Source organism: Megascapheus bottae, chromosome 17 (genome assembly GCF_031878675.1).
Source record: "Megascapheus bottae isolate mThoBot1 chromosome 17, mThoBot2.hap1, whole genome shotgun sequence".
NCBI classification, from domain to species: Eukaryota; Metazoa; Chordata; class Mammalia; order Rodentia; family Geomyidae; genus Megascapheus; species Megascapheus bottae.
The window spans coordinates 35,874,707-35,901,566 of NC_143525.1; the positions used below are offsets into that span (position 1 = coordinate 35,874,707).

The window sequence follows — 26,860 nt, forward strand, 5'->3', positions numbered from 1 at the left end:
TGCAGACTAAAAACAGCTGCCCATATTTTGAGGTCTTCATAGGTCTCAATGCTGACACCAATAAATATATAATATTCTAGGTAAGGCATGGAAAAAAGTCATGTAAAACTAATAACCAAAGGGAAAAGGTCTTGGAAATAAAACAAGATTTAAAAAGTCTTCTTTGGGTAGCAAAAATGGTTATGAATAATATTGAAGATTCCAACCTCCAACCCCCAAATGAACAACACTATATTTTTTCATGGACTTCCTGAAATCAAGAGAACATCAAACAAGAAAGACTACAATTTTCCTAGAGGTGGCACAATTAGATCCTTCTGAGTATAAAAATGAAGGGAGGGAAAAATGAAGATAAAAAATTTTCTCAAACCAGATACAGCCCTGCCTTGACTGCCTATATACAACTTGTAAGAAACCATGACGGGTCCCTGTGCTGGGCCACAGCGTGCCACGGGGTTTGGTGTGGTTTCTAACACGTCACTGGCAGGCTGTGGTGGCAACAGAGACACCAGGCTTTTTGAGAGATGAGCCCTTGTTCTAAGCAGTCTGGGCTTTGAAGGTAGAAAGCACTTAACTCCTGTCTGAGAACAATGGGTTTGAAATGAAGAGAATTTCAGGCTCAAGAAAAGACTGCTGAGTTTATTACTAAGGCCAAATCAAGCTGCACACTATAAACTGTTTCATGGTCGGACACAAATTAAATGACATAGTTTCCAAGTGTTTCCTATGCTTAACTGCCAAACCTTACACAGTAGCAATGGGACAGTGACAGAGGAGAAGAAAGCACTAGCAGCCTTAACAATGTAGGCAGAGGAACAGGAGTGAGAGTTCAGAAAGAAGGAGTTCTTGTCATAGGTTATACATGGTTGCGTGCACTTTATAAATGTCCTTGCTAGGCCTCTAAAGGCAGTGCTAGTGCTACAGACAGATCTCAAGTCTGAAAAAGACTGGGATTCATGTGGGGAAAATCCACTTGCATAGGGGCATAGGGACATAGCTTTGCGAGCGTGTGCGTGTGTGTGTGTGTGTGTGTGTGTGTGTGTCTCCTGGGGCTCTTTTGCCACAGACTAATGTTCTACCACTTGAGCCAGAGCTCCACTTCTGGCTTTCTGAGCGTTAATTGGAGATAACAGTCTAGCAGACTTTCCTGCCCAGGTTGGCTTCAAACTTTGATCCTCTGATCTCAGCCTCCTGAGTAGCTAGGATTACAGATGTGGGCGACTGGTGCCCAGCTTACAGCTCTACTTCTTAGAAACCCTCACCTAGCCAAATGCCTTTTCCCTAACAATGTACCTGCAGCTAGAGACTACAACAAAAGCTACAAAGTGAATCATCACCAAGTACAACTCTCAAACAAATATAAGAGCTTACTTGACAATCCAAAACAAAAGGCTTTACATGAGATGCCCTCCCCAAAGTGTTGCAAGAACCAAGATGACAGATCTGCCGACACAACCAAGGGAAGCTATCCAGGGTCCGGTGATTCCCCTTCACTCTTCCACATCAATTAGAAGTTGCCTTAAAAACTTCAGATTATAAAAGGAAGGCGGGAGGAGAAAAAAAAGAACTCTCTCAGGGGTGGGTAATTTTCCAATAAGGCCCAAAACCTAGAATCCTGGCCACTTGTGGTCTCTCAGAATGAGCAATGCAATACTTCCTGCAAGAAGCAGGCGGGTGACACTTGTTACATTCCTTGTTGGGTTGTCATTAGTTACATTATTATCCATATCCAATATTGACCATGGATTATTCTAAACTGTAGTTTTCTAATGGCAGAAAACCTTCTCATCAAAGGACAGTATCGTTCACATGAGATGAAAGGATAACTTGTGAAATATTCTAGGAGTAAGTCATGATGGGATGGTGACAGAGACTGGTCACATTATACCACAATCCAGCCTCAGTGTACCTAAAGGCTGAGTGAGGCACACAGGAAAGGAAAGGTATGGATGGACTCCTTATCTGCAGTGGGTGTGAACAATAAGTCCCTGTGGTCATTCATGAACCTCAATATAAAAGTTGCAGTTGGGGCCGGGAGTTTGGCCTAGTGGTAGAGTGCTTGCCTAACATGCACAAAGGCCCAGGTTAGATTCCTCAGTACCACATACATAGAAAAAAGCCAGAATTGATGCTGAGGCTCAAGTGGTAGAGCTCTAGCCTTGAGAAAGTCCAAGGACAGTGCTTAGGCCCTGAGTTCAAACCCAGGACTGGCAAAACAAAAAGTTGCAGTAGTATCCCTGTTACTATATTCATGTACATTAACTACTTGTTGAGTGCTGGGTGACTTTGTGGGTTCCCCAAGCCAGCTGACAGAGACATACACCTGGAAGACAGCTTCTGGAGGTTACGGTATATGTCCTGTGTAAAGGAGAAGTCGGGTTGAAGATATCAACGCAACAATTTGATGCTCAACTAACAAGACTGTACGCCATCCCACAGCGAGAACCTTTGATCTCTGTAACACAACACCTGGTATGTGGCAGGTATTCAGTAATTTTGTGTTAAAAAAAAATAAAGACCATTTTGTGGACCTGCATGTGACAAAAAAAAAAACCCTAAATAGGTGGAAAGAAACAGTAGATCAATTATTTCCTTCCCTATGTTATTTTGAACACAATGGCAGTCATTAATTTGAGTCCTTTTTAGAGGAATAATGGCAGTGAATCACACTTTATCAAAACTGACGGAGGTTTTGACTCATCATGGGGGTTAATCAAGGTAAATCGATACTCACGATGTACCATCCATAAACATCACAAGTTTGTGACGGAGCAAGTGCTAGCACCTCGCTGCAGCAATTCCAAAGAGGATTACGTGAAATGTGACGACGCAGATACAAGCTGAACTTCCAAAGAAAGCTTCATCTCCAGGCAGACAAAACTGTTTCCTTTAATTATGCCTTCTGAAAAAAACTGAGTATAAATGGAAAGCACAGCGTTTATCAACAACCCGCTCCTTGGGTTACCATGTGTGCCACTAAATGTCATCCTGAAAGATTTATCATCGTGCCAAAACAAGATGGTGAGGGTCTTCCTCCATGGAGCAGAACTTTCGGAGGACGACTCAAGACTGATGCACACTGAACCCTGCTTTATTTTCTTTTGTATCTCCCAAGAGTTCTTCAATGGTTCTAGGACAGAATGCCAGCTCAAGATGGTCTGTTGATAAATACAGCTACCTTTAGTTTCAGACTGTTTCATTCAAGATGTATTTTCAATGTGGCAAAGTAAATTTAGAATGAAAACACCATCTTGACTTTCTGTGGATGTCCCTTATCCCTGCCAAAAATGACAAGCTGCTTACTCAAAAGCTGTCACTAATTAGCAGCCGCTGCTCTAAAGAACACCAGCGTGAGTGCCAACAAAAGCATATTGAACTGAGAGGGTCCTGTGACAAGGAACAGGGAAATGGGAGGACCTGTTTGTGATTGGTAAACTATGTAAATACACACAATCTAACTTTGGGGAGAATTGGGGCAGGGCACTACTGCCTGTAGATGCCAATTCCTGTTTAAATAGGAAGAACTAGAAGATTCTCTCTGCATAGCATCCTAACAGGTACCGAAATAACAAGACACAGACATTACTGAATTCTACCTTTCTTTTTGTTGGTCGTGGGGCTTGAAATCAAGGCCTGGGCACTGTCCCTGAGCTCTTTTGCTCAAAGCTAGTACTCTACCACTTTGAGCCACAGGGCCACTTCTGGCTTTTTCTGAGTATGTGGTACTGAGGAATTGAACCTAGGGCTTTACGCATGCTAGGCAAGCACTCTACCATGAGACCACATTTCCAGCCCTACAGATTTTTTTTTCAAGTCATTTTCCAAGACTCTCCTAGTTTCTGCCAATCAGATAAGCATATTTCTCTTCTTCAACAAGCTAGTTTCTGTTCTTTCAGGAAAAACTTGTGGTTATTTCAACTTTAATTTTAGTGCTCTTAACTGTTTTTCCCTCTTCTTCCAGGGAAATGCTGGAAAGCTATGATCACTTAACTTATTTATTATGTATTTATTTATGTTTGTTGGTTGTGACATTTGAACCCAGAGCCTGGGTACTGTCCCTAAGCCTATTTATGTTAAAGGCTAGTGCTCTACCACTTGAGTCACAGTGCCAGTTCCAGTTTTTTGTTTGGTAAATTGGAAATAAAAGTCTCACAGGGTCTTTTCTGCCCAGGCTAGTATCAGACCTTAATCCTCAGATCTCAGCCTCCTGAGTAGCTAGGATTATTACAGGCGTGAGCCACTGAAGCCTCGCTCATTTAACTTCCATTTGAAGTCAGGGATCAGGCTGTCTCTGTACTAATTACTCAGAAAATAGAGAATGAAGAAGAAAGTAAAAGAGAAGTAAAGAGCATAAGAGAAGGTCGAAGAAGGGAGGGAGGAGAAATAAAAGGAAAAGGAAAGGAGGGCAGGGGAAGGAAAGGAAAGAGGGAAAGATAATATAATGGGAATAGAGAAAAGAGAAAAAGAAAAGAGTATACATATATATAATTTCTTAATTGAGCTGCAATCAAAATCTCTTCTGTAGCTGAGATCCCCTATGTAGAAAATGTCTAAATATATCTGTATAAACAATTACAGTGGTGTACTGGTAATTTCTCAGTTCTTAATCAGAATGTAAGAAGGAGAACAATGTGTTTTAGGAAACATGGAGAAAGACTAATCTCCATTATTATGATCAGCACAGGCTTGCCAGCAAGACTCAGAACAGATAAGCCTGCAGACATACAGATTAGGTAATCACATTTTCAGAGCTTTAATGCTCCCCTAGTGGTATGCAGCAAATGCTTGAATATTTTCTGTGTATGCACCACTGGTTAGGAATGGGAATAGATAAGAACAAAGCAAAAGCTAAGTAAACCAGAGAAAAGAAACATTGTCATGTCTCCAAGAAAAGGGTCAGGGGTCATATTAAGAAGGAAAGAAAGAAAGAGATGGGGGAGGGGGAGAGATAGAGAGAGATAGAGACAGAATGACAGAGAGAAAGAGACAGAGAGAGAGAGACAGAGAGACCAGACACAAGGGGCAAAGAGTATTCAGATACAACTTGCAGAGTTATTTAGAGTAGCCAAAGTCATGGAGACAGAAAGCAGAATGTAGGTTGCCAGGAGATGGGGAAGAGGCAAGAGACTCATTGCTGTTTACTTTTGTTGTGGATGACAGGCACATCACCAGAAGTGTACTTGGTGCCACTGAATTGTACTCTTACCAATGGTAAAATGGAGCCAAGGGTGTTGCCCAAGAACAGAGCACCTGCCCAACGTGCTCCAGGCCCTGGGCTCAATCCTCAGTGCTGGAATAATAATAATAATAATAATAATAATAATAATAATAATAATGGTACATTTCATTGTAGGTAATTTTGCAATTTCAAAAACGAAGGGTCATTTTTCTAGTAAACTCGCATTTCTTCCATCTTTAACTCTGAAATCCAAAAGAAACAAAGAATTCTTTTTTTGACTCCATGGTGACAGAAGAAATAATGGAATCAAGGAATGCTTGGTTTCAGAGACAAAAATACTTGCCTGCCATAAACAAGCAGAATTGCATCAAGCTTAATGCAGAGATAGTATTTGCTAAGTACTTACCATATACCAGGCTCTGTCCCAGGAACTAGGACTACAGCAATAAGACTTGACATGGCTACAAAGTCTTAGATAGATTCTAGCATCTCAGTACTTTACTATTACATAAACACTTAACTGTAACTCTATTATGTTCCTTGCTCTTTTTGCTTCTTCCCTCCTCCCACCCCTCCCTGCTTCTCTTTACTTCTGGTGAAGGAAAGAAATTCTGTCTGACTATTCAGGTAAACAACCAAAGTCTGTGCATTCAAACCAATTCCAGATGAGGAGTTTTAGTACTTTGACAGTATCAGATTACTAATAGAGGGATTACTGGTGATATGAAAGCAATTTCTGATACAATCGGGACATCTGTCCATTCCAGGTGAAAGCTGATCATCTTTGGGGAGCTAAAGTCATACACAACAGGGTCAATCAAGGATCCCACAGGGTGGATTAGTCCAGCTTCTTTCCAGGATGGTTTTAGTCACAGGGCCTTTCAAAGATCATCTGCAGATTCAGTTCACAAGACACTAAGAATCAGGGCACAGAATTAAAATGAAAATTCAGAATTCCTACTCCTGAAAGAACAGCCAATACTAGGTGATAGGCAACTAGCAAATGTTTAATTTCTGCACTTTCCTCCCACAAGATATAGGCCAGAGGCTACCAATATAACAAATACCATAATGAAAGCCTAAATACAACAAAATTATTTTGAAATACTAAAAATGACCACCTGTTTCTCAATTCGATAAGATAACACCTTTGTGGAGTCAGTAGCTCATCCTGGGGTTTTTGTTCAAGGCTAGCACTTTACCACTTGACCCACAGCTCCACTTTTGGCTTTCTGGTGATTTATTGGAGGAAAGTGTCTCATGGGCTTTCTTGCTTGGGCTGGCTTTGAGTTATGATATTCAGATCCCAATCTCAGGATTACAGCCCTAAGCCACCAGCACCTGCTGTGAAACAACCTTTATACATTCCCATAAAATTTTATCTTGTGTGTGTGTGTGTGTGTGTGTGGTTGTGGGGCTTGAACTCTGGGCCTGGGTGGTGTCCCTGAGCTCTTTAGCTCAAGGCTAGCGCTCTAATCCTTGAGCCACAGCACCACTTCCAGTTTTCTGGTCGTTAACTGGAAGATAAAAGTCTCTCAGACTTTCATACCCAGGCTGGCTTTGAACCTTGATCCTCAGATCTCAGCCTCCCGAGTAGCTAAGATTACAGGCATAAACCACCCACTCCTCACTTAAAATTTTATCTTTAGGGAAATGCTTTAAATATTCTAAATATGCCATCATACTATATTTGGAAGAAAGAGAATATTAGAAATTAGCCATCTTTTGCTTTTTTGTCAATTTGGGGGCTTGAACTCAGGGCCTGGGCACTGCCCAGAGCTTCTTTGTGCTCAAGGCTAAATGCTCTACCACTTGAGCCTTAGCATCATTTCTGGATTTTGAGTGGTTAGCTAGAGATAAGAGTCTCATGGGTACTTTTCTGCCCAGGATGGCTTTGAACCACAAACCTCAGATGTCAGCCTCCTGAATAGCTAAGATTACAGGTGTGAGCCACTGGCACCCAGCTCTATGCCTCATTTTTATGAACACATGATTTACATTATCTACATTGTATTTAAATTAAATCTTACGTTACAATGAATCTACTTTGTCCATTTTATTAAAATAAAAAAGTCTCTAAAGCTGAGATTGTAGGAAAAGCTTCTGGGCTATTTTATTAACATTTTAAAGACTCATCAATCTGGTTTATGTGTGAGACAGACAAGTAATACTGAAAGCGGGGCCGGGAGTTTGGCCTATTGGTTAAAGTGCTTGCCTAGCATGCATGAAGACCCGGGTTCGATACCTCGGTACCACATACATAGAAAAAAGCCGGAAGTGGTGCTGAGGCTCAAGTGGTAGAGCTCTAGCCTTGAGAAAGTCCAAGAACAGTGCTCAGGCGCTGAGCTCAAGCCCAGGACTGGCAAAAAAAAAAAAAAAAAAATACTGAAAGCAACACAGAAATTCTATTTCTTCAAAGGTTCCTTCACTCCTCTCTCTCCAGTAGCTCTTAAGACTAAAGTAACATCTTCAGCAACAACATCTCAAATTTCAAGCACCAACTTTATATATTATATAAACATAACAACAGCTAAGATCAAAAGATGAATTTGAAAGTAAGGTGCTGGTGGCTACAACTGACAAAAAAAAAGATGAATAGGACTCTTTTTTCTGGGCAAGCTCAACTTAAAAAAAAAATTACAACATCACAAAGCAAAACAATAATATACATACCCTGAAAGAAAACAAAAGTAACAAAAAAAATAAACACACACACACACACACACACACACACATACGGCATGACAGGGTATGCCTTTTTTTGTTTCTTTCACTTTTTGTGGGGATTGAACCCAGTACCTTGCCTATGCTAGGCACAGGATCTACCACTTTGCTATGTCTCCAGCTTATAAGTGTATCTGACCTCTAGCTATACCTCAGTGTGAACAAGGTCCTGTAGGTGACAGGACCAGAATCCAGACTCATACACCAAGTCCTGTATGTAGGCCCTGCACCTTTCTATAATTAGAACATCAGAAAAATCCCTTTCTTCTTCCTCCATCCCATCCTTAGTCTCCATACAAATGGGACTATATTCTAAAACTCATATGCATAGATAACGTTTGGATCACAGCATTTTCCTACAGAAACATTATAAAGAGATGAAAAAATTCCTAGGAGAGTCCTCAATGAGGCTTGTTCACTCTACAATCTCACAAAATCTAATTACCCTACATAGTATTTATGAAGGAAAAAAAAATCAAAACTTCCAGCCAGGGATACCAGAAATAATAAATGAATCCCTCTACCAGTTTTCCCGGGGCCCAATCTCTCTCCACCTGCACTGAGAAAAGAGTGGGATCCCTTACCAGGGCGCAATGTGACAGCAGGCACCTGTGCATGACTGAGTGTTTTGAAATGGGATCTGAGGGTATACTTCAGGTTACAGTAACTTCTGTTTATCCTTAGAGAGCAATGGCTTCAGTTCCCACAAGACAGAGACCCCACAGGGATTTTCTGTCAATAAACTAGGTGTCATAAATCAGGAGACAGTCCCAACACTCCCTGTGATTGCCTGAATCTTAGGACTCAAACTCTAGAATGTATGTACTCTGTTTTGTCCTGTACATACATGCCTATAATTAAGTTTAATTTACAAATGAGGTATAGTACATGGTTACCAACAATGATACAATAGAATAATTAGAGCAATACATAATTATAAAGGTTACATGGATATAGCCTCTCTCTTAGTCGCTTATGGTACTATACTCTCTCTTCTTGGGATAAGAGAGGCAGATATGTATGGGATGAGGTAAATGATGTAAGCATTATGATATAGTATTAAGTTGTTACTTAAGAATAGCTTAAGAAAAAAAAGAGTTGGCCAGGCACCAGTAGCTCCCACATATAATCCTAGCTACACAGGAGGCTGAGAGCCGAGGATCACAGTTCAAAGTCAGTCTGGATAGGAAATTCTGTGAGACTCTTGTCTCCACTAAACTACCAAAACAGCCAGAAGTAGAGGTGTGGCTCAAGGCATAGAATGCCAGTCTTGAGCAAAAGAAGCTCAGGGACAGCTCCCAGGCCCAGCCCCAGGTCTAGCACAGGAGAAAGAAAAAAAAATGGGAATAGCTAAAAAGAGCTAAGAGCTGTCAGCTCACATCTGGAATCCTACTCAGGAGGCTGAGTTTGAGCAGGAAGTATATGAGACTCTGATCTTCAATTAACTTCCAGAAAAGAAGGAAGGAAGGAAGGAAGGAAGGAAGGAAGGAAGGAAGGAAGGAAGGAAGGAAGGAAGGAAGGAAGGAAGGAAGGAAAGAAGGAGGGAGGGAAGGAGGGAAGGAGGGAAGGAGGGAGGGGGGAACTGTGGCTCAAAGTGGTATATAGTGTTAACCATGAACACAAAATCTTAGGGACAGTACCTAGGCCCTGAGTTCAAGCCCTACAACCAACCAACCATAAAAGAGGAGGAGGAGGAGGAAGAGCAGGAGGAGGAGGAACAGGAGGAGGAAAGGAAGGACAAGAAAGAGGAGGAGGAGGAGGAGGAAGAGCAGGGGGAGGAGGAGGAGGAGGAGGAAAGGAAGGACAAGAAAGAGGAGGAGGAGGAGGCAGTCAGGAATATGATCTAGGGGTAGAATGCTTGTTTAGCATGCCTAAGGCCCTGAGTTCGATGCCTCAGTACCACATACACAGAAAAAGCCAGAAGTGGTAAATACTGAGGAGCTCAGGGACAGTGATCAGGCCCAGAGTTCAAGACCTACAACCAACCAAAAAGAAGCTTGAAGGAGTGATTTAGTAGTAGAGCACCTGTCTACCAAGCATGAAGCTCTGAATCCAAAACCCCAGCACTGCCAAAACATGAAGGCCTACTGTATGATTAAAATAGATTTTCATTGGGCCAGGAGTTTGCCTAGTGGTAGAGTGCTTGTCTAGCATGCATGAAGACCCAGGTTTGATTCCTCAGTACCACATACATAGAAAAAAGACAGAAGTGTGACGTTCCTCAAGTGGTAGAACTCTGGCCTTGAGAAAGTCCAAGGACAGTGCTTAGGCTCTGAGTTAAAGCCCCAGGACCAGCAAAATATATATATATATTTTTTTTTTTTTCACATCATTGAGGAAAATGGTAGAATGGCATTTTTTTTTTTGAAGAAAACTGGCAAAATGTTTGAGATTGCTTCATGTCAGGACTGGCAAAAAAAAGATAGCCTGGAAGCATGGTCCAAGTGATAAAGCGCCAGGTAAGTAAGCAAACCAAGTAAGCTCAAGGCCATGTGTTTAAAGCTTAAGGCCCTGAGTTCAAACGCTGATACACACAAAAATTAAGTAAACAATGCTGATTTCCTACCTTCTTTTTTCTATCCTTTTATCTTTTACCTCCTTCTTATATAGAAATATAATCATAAATGCAAATGAGACTTTGAAAAAAATCTTTGCATTAGCCTGACTTTCCTTTTTCTTTTTTGCCAGTCCTGGGCTTGGACTCAGGGCCTGAGCACTGTCCTTGGGTTCTTTTTTTCTCAAGGGCTGGGAGTTTGGCCTAGTGGTACAGTGCTTGCCTACCATGCACAAAGACTCAGGTTCCATTCCTCTGTACCACATACATTAAAAAAAGCCAGAAGTGGTGCTGTGGCTCAAGTGGTAGAGCTCTAGCCTTGAGAAAGTCCAAGGACAGTGCTCAGGCCCTGAGTTCAAGCCCAGGACTGGCAAAATAATAATAACAATCATAATAATAATTTAGTCAGAGAATTACTTTTATTATATACGACAAAAAGTTTTGGGAAAACTCAAAACACTTATGAAAGAGGTACAGATTAATTATATATAAAAAGGTAAATCACAAGCCAGACACTAGTAGCTCATAACTGCAATCCTAGCTACTCAGGAGGCTGAGATCTGAGAATTGTGTTTGGAAGCTAGCCTGAGCAAGAAAGTCTGTAAGACTCTTATCTCCAATTAACCACTTGAAAATCAGAAATGGTGCTACAGCTCAAAATGGTAGTGTTAGCCTTCAGCAAATGAGCTCAGGGACAGTGTCTACACCCTGAGTTCAAGCCCATAAAAGACAAAAAAAAAAAAAGGTAACGCAGACAGAAAAATTCAAGAAGCCCTTAATTTCCAATTAAACTCCAAAAAGCTAGAAATAGAGCTATGGCTCAAGTTGTAGAGCATCAGCCTTGATCATAAAAGCTCAGGGACAACACCCAGGCCCTGAGTTTGAGCCCCAATACCAGAAAATTAAAAAACAAAACAAAACCTTACTCAGCCTGTCTCCCCTGATCTACAGTGTTCTTTACCCAAGTAAAAAGCTAGAAACCATCTAAAAATCAATTGTCATGTATTGATTATATAATCTATAAATTATTAATACATGAACTATAAGTAGGATAGGGCTATACAATGGAATACAGATTTTACAAAGCTAGAGATTAAACTCAAGGCAAATTGTTCTGCCACTGAGCTACAACCCTAGCCCTAGGAATACTGATATTTAAAATGCTGAAGGATATTGATATTTATTAATTTACCAGATAACAAGACTAAATTTGTTTTGAATTCTTCTTTGGGGTCCTTGTATGTGTGCTAGCACTGGGACTTGAACTCAGGCTAGGTGATGTCCCTTAGCTTTTTGCTCAAGGTGGGAACATTATCACTTGAACCACATCTTCAGTTCTAGCTTTTTGCTGTTAATTGCAGTAGTATTCCTAGTATTTCTGCTTGGGATGGCCTTCAACTGTGATCCTTAGATCTCAGCCTCCTCAGTAGCTAAGATTACAGGCATGAGCCACTGGTTTCCAGCAAATTTTGATTATTTATTATCACTTCTTCAAATTCCCCCATTCTGTTATCTTTGTGAATGGACACTGTCCAGTCTCTAAACAACAAATAGTTACTTGGTGTTTACTAAGTCTTACCTTGATTCTTAACACAATCAACAATTTTAGAATACATATCTTTACTCATTTTAGAAGTATCTTAAAACACATATGCCTACACACATACTCCCATCCACACAGCAAAAACAACAACAAAAGACCTAGAACAGGTAAGTTTAAAGCACAGGAAAGAAAACTATAGCTTTAGTTTCTGAAATAAGTGGGGTTTGGGTATTTATTTATTTATTTATTTTGCCAGTCCTCAGGCTTGAACTCAAGGCCTAAGCATTGTCCTTGGGGTTTCTCAAGGCTAGTGCTCTACCACTTGAGCCACAGCACCATTTCTGGTTTTTCCTATCTATGTGGTTCCGAGGAAACAAACCCTAGTCTTCAGGCATGCTAGGCAAGCACTCTACCAGTTGGCCAAACTCCCAACCCCTTAAATTCAGGTCTTGTGCATGCTAGGCAGGTGTTCTTTATTAGGTGAGCCTCACCTCTAGATTGCTTCAACCATGGGGCATACCTAGACAGCCCTACTTATACTTCCTTCATAGCTGAAAAGCAATAGCCTTTTCAATGGCTCTTTTGGCCTACATTATTTAATCGGTGATCTTACCTAACTCTGCCTTCTAAGTAGCTAGTATTATAGGATCCATGGATGGAAAAACAAGCAGTGCTTGACTGAATCTATGGTTTAATTTCCCTGCAAATAACAGGTTTTTACTAAAGATGATCTCCAATCATGGAGTGCAAATGTACGTAAGATTCAAAACATTATTAAAAATAAAAAATCTGGTAGAGCTCTTGCCTTGAGAAAGCCCAAGAACAGTGCTCAGACCCTAAGTTTAAGCCCCAGGACTGAAAAAAAAAAAGCCAGAAAGAGGGGGAGAGCTAAAATGGTAGGTGAATTTGGTAAATGCTTTGCTGTTTGTCTATGGAAATGCCACTGTGAATCTCATTTTGTCCAAATTTGTTTGAATAAAACTATGAAACTTAAAAGAATAACTTTTTGTCAGCTGTGGTGGCTCACGCCTGGAATCCTAGCTACTCAGAAGACTGAGATCTGAGGATCAAGGTTCAAAGCCAGCCCAGCACAAAAGGACCTGAGACTCTTATCTCCAATTAACCTCTAGGAAACGGGAAGTGGGGCTTAGCTCACGGGTAGAGCAGTAGCCTTGAGTTCAAGAGTTCAGGGACAATGCTCAGGCCCAGAGGTAGGGTGCTATCCTTGAGCTGAAGAGCTCAAGGACATCACCCAGGCCAAGTTCAAGTCCCATAACCTCCCCCCCCAAAAAAAAAGATAAATAACTTTTTGAATCTTGTATATATTTGAATTACCCGAATGGAAATAATCTTAAAACTTACAGAACTGGAAAAAGACTTATCCTGGTGATGATACCTAATTTTAAAAATCAGATAAAGCTGAGTACAGTGGTTTATACTTGTAACACCTAGGAGACAGTTCTGAGGATACCTGTATTTACTTGGAAGTCTGAGGCAAGAAAATGTGGAGACTTCAAGGTCAGCCTGGGTACATAGAAAGTTTGAGACCAGGCAGGGCTACATAATGAAACTCAGTCTCATAAACCAAAACCAGTAGAACACAATGAAATAACTAGCTCTACATGAAAAGTGGGAAAGGAATACGTCATTTTAATGTTAAATTTTTTAATGTTCTATACCTGAAAGAGGCCATATTCTGAAGTACATGATGGTAAGTCTGAGGCCCCAAGTTCACCTGTTTTGTTTTTAAATCTCACCATGGGGCCAGGAGCATGGCCTAGTGGTAGAGTGATTGCCTAGCATACACAAAGCCCTGGGTTTGATTCCTCAGTACCACAAACACAGAAAAATCCAGAAGTGGTGTTGTGGCTCAAGTAGTAGAGCACTAGCCTTGAGAAGGCCCAAGGACAGTGCCCAGGTCCTGAGTTCAAGCCCCAGGAATGACAAAAAAACAAAAACAAAAACAAAAAACTCATAGTTTGGTGAAAATGACTCAGATACATGAAGAGAAGTGAATAATTCTAACTGGTCACAACAGTATCCTATTAACAAACCAGAGGAAGCCAGTAATTACACATTAACTAAAGCCAAAGGAAAATATAACATTGAATTGATTTAACTGAGATTTTCACATGTTTAGGTAGCAGAACAGGGAAAAGGTGACACAGAAAAGCCACCAGAAGAGCTTATTTATGTAGACACACTGAACAATATAGTTGTGAGGGTTTTTGTTCTTTCTTTTTTTTTTTTTTTTTGGCTCGTCCTGGGGCTTGAATTCAGGGCCTGGGCACTGTCCCTAAGCTTTCTCAAAGCTTACACTCTACCTCTGTTGCCACAGCACTACTCTGGCTTTTTCTGTGTATGTGTTACCAAAGGAATCAAACCCAGAGCTTTGTGCATGCTATGTGAGCACTCTATCACTAGGCCACACTCCTATCCTATAGTTGTGTTTTTATCTTTAATACAAAAAAAATTTATTTGTCCTTGTATATTTTAATTAACTTATGGATTTAGATTTTAAAAGCATTATGTGATAGCTGGGATGTAGTTCAGTGGCAAAGCACTTGCCTAGCAAGTGAAATGTCCTGAGTTCAATCCCTAGTACAAAAAAAAAAAAAAAAAGACAAAAAAAAAAAAAAAGCATTATGTGAAACTAATGTGACTGTGCTTCAGGATGCTTTAAACTGGATTAAAATGAAGTTCTAGTATTGCAAATTTCATCACAATAAATTATAAGGCATAAAGCAAGTTATGGTAGACTTTCAATTAGATTTTATATGCACTAAGTAGGTCGTCTGTGTTCAAAAATATTTTTCAGGTTCAAATTGTATTTGCTTCCACAGTGATGACTTAGTCAGTCTGTGTTCCAAAATTCTCCTATATCACCAACCTGTAATTTAGTCTCAATTCTTTAAACTCTCTAAGATGTCCAAATTTTTTTTCAACACTAATGCTAATTACAAAGGAACTATTTAACTTAAATTTAATTAAAGCAGAAGACACTGTCTAGTGTTAGCAATGACACAGACCCAAGAGAAAGTACCTTGCAAGAGAGAGATTCCCAAGTGTGTCCCTAATAAACACTTAGCCAAATCATTAGTCTGACTAATGGAATTACCAGAAAAAGCAGTTTATAAGCTTGGCAGCTTTGATCACAACAAACTGTGTAAAGGCAAATGTAAAAAAAAATATATGTATCCAAAGAATTCAATGTTGACAGTTGCAAGAACTAAAATAAACCAAAAGAGGATATTCTTAGAAGAAAAACACAAAGGTGCAATGCCTAAGAGTGCCTCTTCACATATATAAAATAATACACATCCTGAAACGAACTCCAAGATATAGAAATGAGAAACTTTTTAAAAGTTTTTAATTTTTGATGATTCTGTCTACTCTATCTTATGTATGGTGTATTCACACGTGTATCTTTGCAGGGGAAGGTCACAGAACTCAAGGGAAAAAGAATGAAAAAGTGCAGCAGTGCAACACACTGGACCTTGATGAAAATGAACTATACCACTCATGGGTAGAGACGAGAGGGGGGGAACAGACAGTGTGTGAAAGGAAATGTACTCATTACCTCACTCGTGTCATGTTAATCCCTCTGTACATCACCTCTATAATAACAAGTAAATTAATTTAAAAAAAATAGCTAGGCACTGGTGGCTCACGCCTGTAAACCTAGCTTCTTTAGGAGGCTGAGATCTAAGGATCAAGGTTCAAAGCCAGCCCGGGCATGGAAGTCCACGAGACTCTTATCTCCAGTTAACCACCAGAAAACCAGAAGTTCCTGGTGCTGGGGCTCACGTGGTAGTGCTAGCTAGCCTTGAGCTGAAGAGTTCAGGGACAGTGCCCAAGCCCAGCCCAGAGTTCAAGCCCCACAACCAACCAAAAACATAAAAATAAAAAACCCTAAAATAAACTAGACCATTTTCGTCAAAAGTTGAAAAAAGCCCACAAATACATACATCTTTAATTTGAAATGTAACATAGAAGAATATGCACACGGGTAAACAATGTCTTTATTATATTTATAAACCAATATGATTTCTCACTTCTATATTGTATATAAAGCATTCCACCAAGAATAGGAAAAAACTCAGCTCTCAAGTTTAAGCTATATTTTTTTTTAACGCTTGGTACCACATACATAGAAAAAAAGCCAGAAGTGGTGTTATGGTTCAATTGGTAGAGCTCTAGCCTTGAGAAAGCTCAAGGACAGTGCTCAGGCCAAGAGTGCAAGGCCCAGAACTGGCAAAAAAATTTTAAAAATTAAAAAAAAAAAAGCACAGAGGTGCTCTCCTACTTGACCTACAGTAACACTTCTAGCTTTTCTTGCTTGCTTTTTCTGTATTTTGTTTCTGATTTTAAGTATAACTGCACGTCATTTTGCAAGATAACTGGCCGTTTTCTTCCTTTGTTCATATTCCGACATGGGAAAATTCTTACTATTTATATAAATTGCACTCAGATTAAGAATATTAACCTATAACCCTTATCAAATATGATATTTTTCTTTGTCATTTACCTTTTGTGCCTGACATTTCAGCATATACTATTTTTTTTAGAAGGGGGGAGTCTTGAGGTTTGAACTCAGGGCCTGGGTGCTTTCTCTGAACTCTTTCTCTCAAGGCTAGTCTTCTACCACTTTGAGCCATAGCACCATTTCCAGGCACATACTTTTGATATTTGTATATATACATTTTTTCTTTCCTGAGTTGTTTTTATAAAAGCTACTTGTCCTGTTCAAATTTACCAACATAACTAGAACACAGAGTTAAGTGCTATCCAAACTAAAACCTCTTCATCTTTGGAAAGAAAAATTCAAAACCAGAAATTGTGAGAACGCCATACTTTTAGGACAAAATTGAAGTGCATGCTTACAGTAGTAGGCTCTTACTTCAGCATCAGTGCCTCGAGACTTATGTGCTTTGCTCTGGTATTGCAAAACTAAAGGCTGTGTGCATCACCAACCCAGCAATATAAATTTAGTCATGTCATTCAGGAAGCCAATGTTTTCTATTTTGTTTTGATACCGTCAACAGTTAAGGAAAGAGGTCAATCTCTAAGCCCATTACAATAAAATTACTAGCTTTACTTGTTATTTAAAATCACTTTGAGATAAATCATCTTGAAAATGGATGTACGTTCAAGTTTATAAGGTACATAACTGAAACAATTAGCTAAACAATTTAAATGGAGGGACTATTATGTTATGTCTCACTGTGTTAAGTTATATCCCCTTGGGGGTAAGATTCCACATGTCCAATTCTCACCACAAGTCCTCTTTGCTTTCTACCAGAACCAAAGTCCTAAAACTCTGATTCAAAGAAGGAATTGTTTCTATTGTAAAGAACTAACTATTGCTACAGGAAAAAAAAAAATGAGTACATAAGCCAGGCACCAGTGGCTCATGCCTGTAATCCTAGCTTCTCAGGAGACTGAGATCTGAGGATCAAGGTTCGAAGCAAGGAAAGTAGGTTAGACTCTTATTTCCAATTAACTAGCAAAAGGCAGGAAATGGAGCTGTGGTTAAGTAGTAGAGCACTAGTCTTGGGCAAAAAAAGCTCAGGGACAGTGCCCAGGCTCTTAGTTCAAGTCCCAGGACAGGCACACACAAACAAAAAATGACCACAAGGGTCTGGAGGTGTCAATAATAGACCCCTCCTGGCATGTTCAAAACCTTGGGTTCAAAACCCAGAGTAGCCCCAGTCCCCAGCCCAAACAAAAGAGCTGGGTGCTGGTAGCTCATGCCTATAATCCTAGCTACTCTGTCTGATAATCATGGTTTGAAGCTAGCATGGAAGACAAACCCATGAGACACTGATGTTCAATTACTCAGAAAAAAAGAGCCAGAAGTGGAGGCATGGCTCAAGTGGTAGAGCTTCAGCCTTGAGTGAAAAAGCTAAGTGAGAGCTCAGAGCTCTAAGTTCAAGCCCTAGTACTGGCACAAAAAGTAAAAAATAAAAATAGAAAAGACTTTTAGAAACATTCAACAACAACAAAAAAATCAACATCACATTCTGGCTACCTAAAACTACAGATAGCTACTAGAAAGCTACCTTATAAGGCTGATACATCTAATGTTCAGTACTTTAACACATAAGTGCGTAAGTTTCTTTTTTTACATGCTACCAGGACATGTGTGATTGTAGCGTATTTGAAACATTTGACCCAGGCAGGACTTTAAAAATCTTACTCTTTTTCAAACTACCATCATCTATGGGCTCTGCATTTTAGACAGTGTAAGTAGTTTTTCACAAACTTTCTATTTTACCCTCACCTAAAGGGCTGGAAAACCCCACTGAGAGCTTCAAAATCTCATCAGACAAAGGAAAAAACAAAAAACTGCTTTAGCTGTAGGATCTCACTGACACAAACATAGGGAAATTCTGAGCTATAGCTACCTCACATAAAGCTTTTTCCACTGACATTGTAACTTCTGTCAACATTCAGAGAAAAATCAACCCTGATCAAAGGTGACAGTTAGACAATCCTGGAAGAGAACGACCTCTGTTTGTTTGAACAAGTGTTATGCATACTCTGTGTACAAGGAATTAACATTTTTCTTGACCATGACTTCATCTCCCCAATGTCAATCACTACCCTTTAGTGTTGTGAATTTTGTCTTCAAGAGTTAATTGCAGGGGCCTGGAGTTTGGCCTAGAGGTAGAATACTTGCCTTAATATGCACTAAGACCCGAGTTTGATTCCTCAGTACCATATACATAGAAAAAACCAGAAATGGTGCTGTGGCTCAAGTGGTAAAGCTCTAGCCTTGAGAAAGTCCAAGGACAGTGTTAGGCCCTGAATTCAAGCCCCAGGACTGGCAAAAAAAAAAAAAAAAAAGCCACACAATCTTCCCCCAAAGCAAACGCAGATAAAAAGAATCATACATGCTATGCTAAGAGGTACATTCTGAAATTAGTTTCTAATGGAGTGTGTACGTGTGTGTGCGTCTCTGTGTGTGTGTGTGTGTGTGTGTGTGTGTCTGTGTGTGCTCACGCACAGGCATACACATGCACTTAGTTGTGGGATTTGAACTCAGGGTATAGGGCTGTCTCTAAAATTTTTGGTCCTGATTGGCTGTTGCTCTACCACTTGAGCCACAGTTCTACTTTCAGCTTTTTAGTAGAGAATTGGACCTAAAAGTCTCACAGACTTTTCTGCATGGGCTGACTTCAAACCAAGATCCTCAGATCTCAATCTCCTGAGTAGCTAGGATTATAGGTATGAGCCACCATGCCCATTCAATAGCCTTTGCTAGCTCCAGACACAAAATAATTCAGTTGGTGGCCTTACAAGTTTGCCCAGATAAGCAAAATGCTTATAATCATAAATCCTCTGTGAAATGCCTTCAGCCAAACAAAAATAGGATCCTAAGTCCCTTCCAAATAAAGTTGTAAATACAATGTGCTAGACACTTGAGTTCTCTGTCAGACTGAATCCACCAAAAGCCCAAGTGATCTTTGTGTCTGCAGGTAAAGGTGAAGGAGACAGCCTTCAGCTCTTCTGTGGAAGAAAGTCAACCGAAGACTTAAGGAAACCAACATAGCTCATTACAAAGCCTCCCCCACCGCTGCCCACTAGCTCAGTTCAGGATTCAGCCTCACTTTGGGAAGCTGCCCTGACAGGCTCTGGAACCAGCCTTGCCCTGACTAGCAACATGACCTTGGGCAAATTACTTCATTTTTCTGTGGCCATTTCTTAATTTTTAACCAGGAATAATTCCCACTCCTCTGAGGATCATAAAACAGGGCATTAGTTGGGAACAATGTCTGTTTAGCGCACTGAAAGGAAATAGTATTCGGTATTGTTTTTATTATCTTTAGGCTAGTAGGCCTTGGAACATTTTCCAGTTAATTTTCTGTTCACATCTTGAAAGATGCCAAAATAATTATATACATACATATAGATATATATAATTGGATACATGCATGTATAATTGGATTATCTATCTAGATAGGCCAGTCCCTGGATTACTGTACACAGCGTAGAGTGATAACCATTTCTTGTTTGTTTTTGTTTTTGTGCTAGTTCTAGAACTTGAACTTGGGACCTGGATATTGTCCCTTAACGTTTTCACTTAATGCTACCACTCTGTCATTTGAGCCCCAGCTCCACGTCTAGTTTTTTGGTTGGTAACTGGAGATGTTTCACAGTTTTTTCTTCCTGGGTTAGCTTCAAACCACAATTCTCAGATCTCAGGCTCCTAAGTAGCTAGAATTATAGTTATGACACACCAGCATCCAGCTAATAATCTTTTTCTTTCTTTCCTTCCTTCTCTCCCTCCCTTCCTTCCTTTTCTTTCTTTCTTTCTCCTTCCTTCCTTCCTTCCTTCCTCCTTTCTTCCTTCGCCAATCCTAGAGCTTGAACTCAGGGCCTGGCTGCTGTCCTTGAGCCTTTTTATATGCAAGGCTAGTGCTCTACCACTTGAGTCATAGCACTACTTGAGTAGTTTATTGGAGGTAAGAATCTCATGGGGACTTTTCTGCCCTGGCTGGCTTTGAACCACAATCCTCAGACCTCAGCATCCTGAGTAGCTAGGATTACAGGTATGGCCCACCAGCACCCGGCTTAACAATCATTTTTGATACAACTCTTGGATATGGCTGTTACTGGTAACTCAGGCTTGATTTCCCGTATGCAAAGAAATCCCCTGCCAGGGGAAAATGGTATTAGAAAACCCTGGGGTTTTGTCCTGCTACCACTGCAGTGTAAAATCAAATTCACAATTACTAGCCTGATGGGCAATGAAAATATTAGTCACCAAATTAATCCCAACAAACAATAATTGATTGGCTCATGGATGTATTTCCCCTTGTCTTCCCCAACCTTTACTCTAAACTAGTCAGAAAGGGAAGTTTTCATATTTTCTGAGAATTTCATTACTGCTCTCAAACCATGCTCTCTATCTTAGTATGATTTTTAAAATGAGTCAGTACAGGCACCTCAAAAAAAAGTAGTAGCTCATACACTAGACAGCTATATTTCTTCATAATAGATAAGTGTAAAAATCTGAACTCAAGCTATTCAAGAGTGCCAGAAGAGGTAATAGGAGAGAAAAAAAAAATGAAGAGTGAGGGTTGCGGTAGATTTTGCAATCTAGGTTCCAAAAGCAAGCAGAAAAAGACCTTACCACCCCATCCATGAATCCCCCATCTGAAGGGCATAAGGCATGGGAAGGTGGGCATCACTATTACAGATAAACTTGAAGAAGAAACCAGATACTGGTGGCTCAGGAGGATGAGATCTGAAGACTGTAGTTCAAAGCCAACCCAGGCAGGGAAATCCACAAGATGATTATCTCCAATAAATGAGCAAAAAGCCAGAAGTGGAGCGTGGTTCAAGTGGTGGAGGACCAGCCTCAAGTAAAAAAGCTAAGGGACAGCACCCAGGTCCTGAGTTCCCCCCTAAATGGGGGAAGGGAGGAAAGGCTCAAAGGAGAAAATACCCTAAGTGAGACAAACTCTTTCTTGAGTATTGGAGTCAAGAGAATGGGAAATCTAAATAGTCCAAGTGTTCACTTCATTTGCCAATTACATTGTGGACAGTTGTGCCTTACACTAATTTGCTATTGCTTTTAGGATAGTGATCTAAAAGAAAACTCAACAGGGGCAAACTGTCCTGAAACTGCAAATACATCCAACTGTTCATTCAGTTTAGAATCCCTAGACTTATTAAAGAGAATGAGGTTGGCAAGAGCAAGGAAAACACCATTTGCTTTAATCACAGTAACATAAGATATGCCTACCTCTCCCCCCACAGCTCCATGGAACTCTTCATTCTCCCACATTTACACTCAAGGTGATCTACCATTTTAAAATCATCCAAGAGGGTCAGAGAAGAGCTTTAAGGCTAGGGTGATTCCTCCTGACTTTTACCACCATCTCCTGGTTCTTATTTAACTCCTCAGTAGCATTATGGCTTTTAGGTAAGGCCAGCACACCTGTTGCACTCCCAGCTTTACTACAGGAGACTCTGCATCTTTTAAGGCCCCGACAAATCCTCTTTAAGGTGCCACATTCAAAGCTCTGCAGAAACCTGTTTCAACACTTCACTTAGCACTGCTACCATACCTGAAAGGAAACAGACAGGAGCAGTAGCCCCATTTTTCTGTGAATTATGCCTTTGCTCTGGTTACTCTTTTAAGATTCCTTCCAAGAATGCTAAACTTGGGCCAGGAGTTTGGCCTAGTGGTTAAAGTGCTTGCCTAGCATGCATGAAGACCCGGGTTCGATTCCTCGGTACCACATACATAGAAAAAAGCCGGAAGTGGTGCTGAGGCTCAAGTGGTAGAGCTCTAGCCTTGAGAAAGTCCAAGGACAGTGCTCAGGCCCTGAGCTCCAGCCCAGGACTGGCAAAAAAAAAAAAAAAAAAAGAATGCTAAACTTTAAGAGACATAGGAAATGCTGTGAGAATATCTTGCCTTCCCAACTGGGTAGGGGGGTTTTACTTGGTGCAGTTACTTTGAAGCAGTACAACAGGTCAAAGACAAAGAAAATGGCATCTGATGTTTTCCATGGATGTTTCAAATAAAAATGTGACACTACCAGAAGGCTAACATGTGGACCTAATTTTGAAAATATAAACAGGAAGCACCCCTACCCCAATATTACCATTTTAAAATAAAAGGAAACCAAACCTCAAAAGATACCTTCCAAGGAAGTCTTGGGTGTGACCAAAATGAACAAAAGGTAATAAAATGTTATCTAAAACCCTGAAACTACCCAAAGTGAGGGTCTCCCTGGAAAATCTGACATCTGCAAATTACTCCTGTCTCTTATTCAGTGAAATAATATGCAAAAATTTCAATCTGACTTAGGCTTTTGTTGTTGTTTTGGTTTTGTTTAGTTTGGCAGCAAAGGACCATCCTTAAACATTCAATGTCAATACGCAAATAAAGACACTGATTCAGAGTAATACAATTAAAGGAAAAAAATGTTGCTGTGGTGTTTATGATTTTAGTGTACCCCCCAAAAATCCTGTCTGATCAATGGAAACAAGATTGTTAAATTTAACTTTCTTATTCCCAGAAACAAGCACAGAACTGTTGAGTTTACAATACTAAATGGGAGGAAAATACTTACGATGTCAGAACAGTTCTGTTAATAAAACTCGGATTTAAAAGAAAATCCTTTGAACATTGCATATTTGGGGACACTTTAGAGGGTTTTTGGTGGTGTTGTTGTTGGGGGTTTTTTGGTGGCGGTACTAGAAATTAAATCCAGAGCCAAGTACATGCTAGGGTAGCAGTCTCCCACCAACCTCCATCCCTAACCCTTTTTACTCTTAGACAAGGTGTCACTACGTAGCCTAATACTGACCTGAATTTGTGATCCTCCAGCCTGAACCCCCCCCCCCCACCTCAGCTTCTTAAGGGGAATGACAGAGCTGGGTCACCACATCCAACTTCAGAGCTAACTTTTAAGCCTCATTTTGGTAAAGAAGTTGGTGGGTGCTGGTGGCTGGGACCTATAATCCTAGCTACTCAGGAGGCTAAGATCTGAGGATCACAGTTTGAAGCCAGCCCAGGCAGGCGACTTCTGTGAGACTCTTATCTCCAATTAAATCACAGAAAAACTCAGATGTGGCACTGTGGCTCAAGTGGTAGAGTGCTAGCCTTGAGCAAAAGGAGTTTAAAAACGGTGCCCAGGCCCAGAGTTCAAGCCTCAGCAACAACAACAACAAAAACAAAAAAGGAAGGAAGGAAGGAAGATAGGAAGGAAAATGAAAAAGAAAAAGTTCCCCCAAAGGTATTTGATACTTCATTGTATAATGAAAGGAATTTGTTTTCTTTCTGAAGAACTCCATTGGTTAGAATTGTCAGGTAACTGTTTTCAAAGAATAAATTTAAAATGAAAAACCAAACTAACAAACAACCTTTTTTTTTTTAGTTTTTTAAATTGTTATGCTTTCTTTTGTAGGGCTAAGATGGCAGTCTACATTCTAACAGAGGAGGGAAAGTGCGTGACTGACACAAGTCACAAGTTTGTGAACAATTATATGAGAGGCAGACACCTTGTAGAGCACTAGAACCATGAGGCTTCCTTGGACCTTACTTCCAACTAGCATCTAACATTGGTCACATTATTGTCCTTTTTCTGACATCTGACCTTTTATAGTAACACCTCCTGTATCACAGTCTGCCTAGTAACAAGCCAAAGGAACAAAGGCAAACACATTCATAAACACCAGCCTAACATACAAATAATTACTAAAAAGATCATTTGAAAAAAGAACTGAAATGCACAGCCAAAAGGCAGTAAGTGACACCTTGAGGTGGCTTTTGCATAAGTAAATAAAACAAAAACAAAATGGAGGTGAAATGAGAAGTGGAAACCCAATAGGAAGTGTTGGCCAAAGTATTTATGTTGTAACACTCCAAACAATGAGAACACTCTTCACCCTGTGACAATATGTATCATGAAGTCTACACTTAAGAAACATACCTACATTAAACTGCTAAACACAATCCACATTTTAATTAAAAAAAAAAAGAGGTAAACAGAAAAGTGGCTGGACTAGTTGACTATACAGCAAAGATTTTCGTGGGGTTTAACTTCAGGCTATGTGATAACCAAACTACTTGGTGATAGAAATCAACTTTTTTCTTTCTGTCTCTGATGTTTTGCTCTTAACAACAACAAACACTCTAAATTCTTTCCCCGTGTCTCAAACTAGTTCTTGAAATTTTCATCTTCCAGTCTACAGAAAACAGGTCCTCCACCAGATAATATCTGGCAAAAGGTCCCTGGGGTTGTCTTGATCCAGTTAAACATGAAAAATCACAAACTGCTATATGGTAAACTCCTTTCCATCAGCTGTCTCTTCTCCCTTACAATACAATCAGTTCTAACAACAGGTAAACTGGTACCAAAACAAAAGGCCCAGAGTCTTAAAACAAAGCCAATTAATGGTATGTCTCCCTCCTACTTCCATTTGAAATAATCAGAACCAATCCAATGTTTCTAGTTTTACCAAAAGAAAAACAGAGTAACACAAGTCACACTGAACAAAACACATTCAAAGAACTATAGGTAAGGGATTGAAAACAATATCATACAAACAAAAGAACAATGGCAAAATGTGGGGGGAAGAGGCAAAGATTATCTTAATAACACCAATTGTCTTGAGTGATAACAAAATTATTTGAGATACCACAACGAAAAACAGCTGAAAACTTATTACAAGTCAGGCAGCTATCCAACTACTTTGGAAACCTAAGATTCAGGCACATGATAAACGGTACTTGAAGACTGAAGATACCAGACACTAGGCAGTGAGTGGCCTGCTGGTCCTTTTAGGGACACTTCCCCCAGGACATTCCAGTGACCAGAGGTAGAAGTGAACTAGGCAAAGACCTATAGATTTTGTTTCCCTGTGCTATGGGTGAAGCCCTATGTGAATCCTTGGATGGAAGTTTTAGTCTCTGAACTACTAAATCAAACAGCCCCATGACCCAAAACAGCAGGCCACTTATTCCACACATCTGGACTTAAGTCTCCTCATTTATACAATAAAAGAATGTAGCATGGGGAGAGGGGAGAGGAGTGCCAACTCTTAAGATTCTATGATTATTTTTTATGGGGGGAGCACAATGTATTTGATGTAATTATGAAAGGATCCCAGGGGACAAGAACAAAAACTGGTCATGACTCTTTGGGAAAGAGAATGGCTCTTTTCTCTTAACATTGCGTGTGTGTGCGTGTGTGTGTGTGTGTGTGTGTGTGTGTGTTAATCCTATCTTCCTAGAGCATGGCTCTTGTTTTTTTTTCTTTTTTCTCCTTTGTCTTTTCCATCACTGCTGGCTACAAGTGTCTGCATACAACAAGTTGTTTCCTCTCCCATCACCCTGACCATCTTGCCAGATTCCTTGAGCCTCAGACCAGTTTTTGTGATAAGAGGGCACCTCTTCCGACTCTCCCTATCTACCCCCGACACCAGGGGCACTTTTTCACTCTTGATCCCTGGGCTGAGGGAAAAAAAAAAGAAAAAAGAAAAAGAACAATCCACATCCCAGGGCCACACATACGAGCTCAGGCCTGGCGGGTCCTGATGTGGGATCCCGCAGCCCAGAGCCTTATCAAAACGTTCCTATTTGTTGTCTTGACTCCTTATAAGGCGCTATTTCTTGAAGCTTTGGTAATACCACCCTGCTCCCCATCGGGCACCCCCCGCCCCTCCCCGCTCCTGTCTTCCCCGGGAATCGCAGACGCCTCTCCGGGAGGAAATTAATAATAATAAAAGGAGGGAAAGCAAGACAACAGTGGGGACTCGTGGGAGTTGCATATGGAAGGTGCGAAGCGGCCGGCGGCAGCCCCGTGGCTCTGGGGGGCTGGGCGCGGGGGTCCCTCGCACACCCACCCAGCCACGCGCGCACGCAGCTTTCACACCGACCCCCTTGGCCCAGCCGCCGCGTCTGCACGACCCCGCTTCCGCACCCCACTATGCTCCCCGGGCCCCCTCTGCAGGCACCCGGGCTCCCCCGAACCCTCCCCCGCTCCCCCCCAGCGCGCAGCCAGCCACCCCACAGCCCCGGAGCGATGGCGGCGGCGCGGCCCTGCCTGGAGTCTCCGCGGCCGGAGCGCGGGGCCCCACCCGGCCGGGGCTCCCAGGCCTCGCTTGCCCGAGTCCCCCCCCCCCCGCCCCGGGGCCCCGCGGGGCTCCCCGCTCAGCTCCTACCTCGTCGGCCCCTGGGGTGCCAGCGGCTGCTCGGGCCCCGCTCGCTCGCCGGCTCTCACTCGCCCGCCTGCTCGTTCCCTCCCTCGGCCGGACCGCCGCGCGCGTCGTCGCCCGCGCTCCGTCCCCGCCCGCCCGCCTGCCTCCCCGCCTGCCCGCCTGGGGTGACGGCTCGGGC

General features: G+C 41.2%; 1 protein-coding gene across 2 annotated transcripts in view; it reads right to left on the minus strand.

Moving 5' to 3' along the window:
* Stat5b (signal transducer and activator of transcription 5B) overlaps positions 1 to 26,860 on the minus strand; it is a 68,136-nt gene extending 41,276 nt beyond the window's left edge. The window contains exon 1 of one of the 2 annotated variants that reach the window (XM_090350890.1): positions 26,686 to 26,857. The gene's annotated coding sequence lies outside the window, so the exon portion shown is untranslated. Of the gene's footprint in view, positions 1 to 26,685 lie in introns of both variants that reach the window. The other variant, XM_090350891.1, reaches the window with a different exon arrangement.